Source organism: Microtus pennsylvanicus, chromosome 2 (genome assembly GCF_037038515.1).
Source record: "Microtus pennsylvanicus isolate mMicPen1 chromosome 2, mMicPen1.hap1, whole genome shotgun sequence".
Taxonomy (NCBI): Eukaryota; Metazoa; Chordata; class Mammalia; order Rodentia; family Cricetidae; genus Microtus; species Microtus pennsylvanicus.
In genome coordinates this window covers 61691202-61697201 of record NC_134580.1, presented here as the reverse complement: position 1 = coordinate 61697201, position 6000 = coordinate 61691202, and positions in this window count along the sequence as shown.

Sequence of the window (6000 nt, the reverse complement as noted above, 5' to 3'; positions counted from 1 at the left end):
ACGATGCTACTCAGTAGGATTGACATCATCTCCTGCTATAATACAGGTTTTTAAAATGATTTATTTGGGGCTGGAGAGATGGCTCAGAGGTTAAGAGCCCTGAATCTTCTTCCAGAGGTTCCCAGTAACCACATGGTGGCTCACAACCGTCTTTAATGAGATCTGGTGCCCTCTTCTGGCCTGCAAGGATACGTGCAGGAAGAACCCTATATACATAATTAATAAATAAGTATTTTTTAAAAAAAAAATATTTATTTATTTATTTATTTATTTATTTATTTATTTATTATGTAGGCCGTGTTCTTCCTCACATATGCCTGCATGCCAGAAGAGGGCACCAGACCTTGTTACGGATGGCTGTGAGCCACCAACCATGTGGTTGTGGGAAATGCACTCAACAGCCTCTGGAAGAACAGCTGAGCCATCTCTCCAGCCCTATACTACAGGTTGTATTAGGTATTTTTTCCTTTGCTGTGACAGAATACCTGGAGAAAACAGGCAAAGAAAAAAGGGCCTATTTTGGCTCACAGTTTGGATGCAATCCATCACGGCAAGGGAGGCACAGTTGCAAGAGCAGCTCTAGCTGTGCCGCAGTCAGAAGCAGCTGGTGACGTCATCAATGGTCAGGAAGCAGAGAGAAGTGGACACGGGGCTGAGTTTGCATCCTCCCTTTTTCTTTATCTAGTTAGGGATCTCAGCTCATTGGATGATGCCACCTGCAGTCAGGGCGGGTCTTCCTTCCTCAGGACGCCCACGTAGAAATTCCCAGCATGCACACTCAAAGGTGTGTGTCCTCTGTGACTCCAAATCCATTGAAGCTGAAAATTAGCCATCACCCAGACTGGGGGGCTGGGTCAATGTTTAACTTTTATCCAGGTTATATGAGGTAGCAGGGGAATTGTCAACGTTCTAAGCTTCCACTGGCTTTTCATCAAGAAACAGGATAGGCCAAGAATATGGCTTAATTAAATTTTCTGCAGATATAAAGATGTATTCTGGGGTGCATGAAAAGGTTTTTATTGGGTGACTTCACTTCTGAATCATTAGCTGGGCATAAGCATCTGCATTATCTAACTGGGAGACTGATTATCATACGTTATAAGGCTGCCAAATACAGAGGTAGATTGATGTTCTTGCAAATTGCTCTGGTTCTGCTGCACAGCCTCCTGAGCATCTGCATTTGAGTTAAATTAAATAAAGTTTATGAATGAATGGGTCCCTAGAAGTTTAACTCTCCAACAATCTAAGTTAACACTGGAAATCCAGAACTGAGCTTAGCTTCCCTTATGTAGAAGTTTGTAATTCTGAAATTCTGACTATGGAATGGTCTACCATAGCCAAATAAAAAGGAAAAGCAAGAAGCAGGGGAGAAAAAGGAGTAGGGGTACATGATAGGGAGAAGGGGCTCTTGATTTGTGATATCTGGAAGCTGCCTCTGGGAAGAGATCAGCCACTTCGTTTGTGAGGTCCCCAACTGGTCCCCAGCTCTGAGAGTTAGGAGGGGCTCTGGAGTTAGAGACATGGATCTGAGACTTCAGGGCCTGAAACCTTGCTGAAGTGTGAGGGAGGGAAGAACTTGACATAACTTTTCAATTGGGCTCCAGGTGGTCTTTCTTTGGGATCTTTTCCAAAACACCTGATCTCCTGGGTCAAGTAATGAGAGATCTGGTCACCGATCTCCGGAGCACAGAAAACACCTTTCATGCTAGAAATATGCTTTTGCATAACAGATCAAGGCCTGGCATTAATGAGTCACAGCAGAGATAAGAAGTAGAAAACAGGTCAGGTGGTGGTTAATTCCAGCACTCAGGAGGCAGAGGCAGGTGGATCTCTGTGAGTATGAGGCCAGCCTGGTCTACAAGATGCCAGGACAGCCAGGACTGTTCCACAGAGAAACCCTGTCTCGAAAAACCACACACACACACACACACACACACACACACACACAGAGAGAGAGAGAGAGAGAGAGAGAGAGAGAGAGAGAGAATAGAAAACAAGATTCTGTCCTGAAGTATACAGGCGTCAAACTTGTGATTTCTAGTAGGAGTAGATCCAATTACCAATAAAGCCATTGGTAAAACTTCTAATGTATTTTATCAGTTTGGTCAGTTTTAGTTTTAGAATACCATTTGTTTATTCACCCTTCCCAGACAAGGAAGAAGAAGACAATGATGGATTTTTACCAGCCTCCACTACTATACAGGATGAAGATTGCCTTCATGAGCTATTGGCTTTTGTTTCTGTAACCATTGCACCCTCAGCACAGCTGATTGCCTGGGAAGATCCGAGTCTGGAATGTTAAATCTTGGGAAACACTCACGAGGTATCTGTGTTTCATCTCTTAGGCTTAAAAGATTTCTCTCTGATCTTGGCCCAGCCTTTTCCAAAGTTCAGGGATGTACTCTGTAAGTCTTACTCTGTGCCCCTACTGCAGGGTTGAAGGAGCTTTACCTGCAGCCATCAAGGCTTCTGGGGCTCACAGCTGTCCCTTTCCTTTCTGCAGATAATGAACAGCACAGACACCTGATCTTATTAGCGCAGCTTCCTTCTAAGTCTCGGATGTCCGGTGCACCATACTGTTAGCTCCACTTCTATTGGTTCACCTTTCCAGGTCACCCCAGTAAAAGATTAACCACTGAGCTGCCACCTGTGCTGCTAGTTCTACCAGCCACCAGCGATGGGGTCTCACGAGTGGCCCGATGGTGTGTGATCCACTTCCCAAACCTCACCGTGCCACCGGCTTTTCTTAGATCATACCCCGTGCCCACTGTGGGAGCTCAGTCTCTGGAAACGAGAGATGTGGGATGCTTATTAACTCTCAGCGTTTGCAATGGGATGCGAGGTGGTCCTTAGGAAGATGTTAGTGATGAGGCCAGCACAACGAAGCCTCTGACAACCTCTTGGGAAGATCAGGAGTCGGCGCTGCTTGTCACTTTGCTTGGGCACACGGCCTGACCTGTGCAGTCCCTGTGTCTCGTGGTCTTTGAGTGACGTGGAAAGGATGTGACTCAGAGAATGACACTGAGGACCTGGAAGGGGCTGACAAGGGAAGGGTTTTTGCTGCATGAACTCTCTGCCATGGTCCAGCCTTTCCTTGAGGGTAGACTGGATGACGCTCCTGTCCTAGCACAGCTTTAAGATCATGCTCCTCAGGCCGGGCGGTGGTGGCGCACGCCTTTAATCCCAGCACTTGGGAGGCAGAGGCAGGCGGATCTCTGTGAGTTCGAGATCAGCCTGGTCTACAAGAGCTAGTTCCAGGACAGGCTCCAAAACCACAGAGAAACCCTGTCTCGAAAAAACAAAACAAAACAAACAAACAAAAAGAAAAGATCATGCTCCTCAGTCCCGGCTCTGCTTCAGCTAGACATTCCAGATGCAGAGCAGCTGTGGAAGGTGGAACAGCCTTAACTACAATATAAGTGAACGGCATGCATCTGTTTCTGAGTTTTTAAAAAGGGGGGCGTTATTTACTCATGCATATCTGGAACAAAGACACCCCCCTTTGCAACTTCTTTCTTACAATGTGGATACTCACAAGCAATAGTGACTGGTACTGTCAGAAAATCCTGAACAATTTCTGCTTTCCGTTCTTCACTGGAAATGCAGGGTCACTCAGCCCGCTGGGTCACTCACACATAGGAATGCAGACAGAGTTAAGCTCGTCTCACAAGGCTGTCATGGGTTCCCTCTGCAGAGCTGAGTCACAAAATCAAACTCCTTAGAAGGAAGTCTGCTACACAGCAACAAATGAGAGGAAGCCTTGAGGCTACAAACCTTGCAGGAAAGGAGCTTGAGGTTAGCCGAGACCCAGATTCCTAAGGTGCAGAAATGGTTTCAGTCACCAGCTGTGTACTTAGGGCCTGACATGTTGCCTCTGTGTTTCTACACGTCCCTTGGGAACACTGAAGGCCACGGGGATTGTCATCTCCCTAAAAGTCACCCCTCCTCCAGTCACCATTGCTCATTCCGGCGAGACAAGTATGAAAGCCAGACCCCCTGATTCCTAGTTTAGCGCTTGCCTCTCTGTCTGCTTACTCTCAATGCTCCATGTTTATTTAGTATTTATTCTTAGGGACACAATGCCAAGCAAAGCAGTGTCTTTGTTCTCACGCTTGGTGCCACAGATCGCCACAGCATATGCTGGGTGGGCTCGGGGCCTGGGCGTGCTTTCCTCTTGGGTGTCCAGCTCCTTCTCTATCTCTGGTGGTTCGAATGAAACTGGCTCCCATAGACTCATAGGGAGTGGCACTATTTGGAAGAACTGAGAGGTGTGGCCTTGTTGGAGGAAGTATGTTAATGGGGATGGGTTTTGAGGTTTCAAAAACCCCAAGCCAGGCCCAGTAACTCTCTCTATTCCTGCCGTCTTTGGATCCGAATGTAGAACTCTCAGATACCGCTTCAGTACCATGTCTGTCTGCATACCGCCAGGTTCCCCACCATGATGACAGTGAACTAAACCTCTGAAACTGTAAGCAAACCCCAATTATAAGAGCTATAAGCCCTCTTTATAAGACTTGCCATGGTCATGGTGTCTCTTCACAGATGTGGCTTTGAGGTCAGCCAGGGCTACTCAAAAACAAAGAAACAAACAAAAAGAATGGGTTCAAACCAAATCTCAAAGACAATTTGAGTTTAAGGGCAAAGTCCCAGGGCAGGGAAATCTTAGTAGCTTCAGGAGGTGAGAGAGACAGAGAGAGAGAGAAAGAGAGAGAGAGAAAGAGAGAGAGAGAGAGAGAGAGAGAGAGAGAGAGAGAGAGAGAGAGAGAGAAGAGAGAGAGTAGAGAAATAGAAAAAGCCATGCAGGTGGAGTTAAGCCACAGAGAAGCCAGCCAGCCACTCTGCAGACAATCAGCCAGATGGCAAGGAGGGGAGAGAAAAAGCCCAAACTTGGACTCTGGCCAGCATCTGAAAGAAAATAGAAGAGAGGAAAAAGGGAAAGTCATCCCTTCCTGAGTCCTGAGACCCAATAGACTCTCCCTGAGTTCATAGGGACCTTGCTAGGGAACAGGGACCCTGGGGGAGAAAAGCACATTCTCTCATTCTCCTGTCTCTTTAGTCCCTTGGTTATGTGATTGGCTCAACCAATCAAATCAACTCCCTTTTGTTGCTGCTGTGTTTTTGTTTTTTGAGACACAGTTTCTCAGTGTGTAACCCTAGCTATCTAGGAACTCATTCTGTAGACTAGTCTGCCCTTGAACTCACAGAGATCCACCTGCCTCCTGAATGCTGGGGTTAAAGGCGTGTACCACCACTGCCTGGCTCAGATCAACTCTTAAGGGAGGAGACAACGGCATGTTTTTACTTAGAAATAGGTCCCATTCTTGTGTCTTTCCCTTAATGGGCCTTCCATGATACTCTCACACCTATGCCTAGCAAGAAACTGAAGTTTTAATTATAAGTGTTAGGGTTTTGCAGAGGAAGCACCTCGGTGGATGGAGCCAAGGAATGTTAGAAGGATCACACCACTCAACAGACCTCAATAAGAGATTTACTGGGGAGAGGGCATGAAAGGCTACCTCTGAGCCAGGACAGGTGAGAGAGAGGGGAGAGAGAGAGAGGGGAGAGGAGTGTGATGGGGGAGCTTCATGAAGGGCACCAGCCTCATGGCAACAGTGGGGATGTCTTACATTTGGTGGCTGGTGATGATTTGGCTGCTGCCACTGAGTGGTTGAAGTGGGATGGGGTAGTACCTAGTCCGGAATGTGAGTGGTTCTTAGTTTGCCAGCAATGACTATAGTCGATAAAATTGGCTGGTACCTAGGACTCCTAAACCGGACACCGTGGTACATGCGCCCAGCAACTAGAGGTCGAAGGATCCAGACCTGTCCAAGTAATTCATCAGCCACGTGGAACAAAACAAACCTTCCTGGGACGTTGTCACCAGAAGAAATCATGGGTGTTTTCATAGATTACTGTTGCAATAAATATTTCAGAGTGTTTATTATTTCCATAATTGGAAACTAAGAAAACTATCAGTGTTAGGTGTTCTGAGACTCGCCC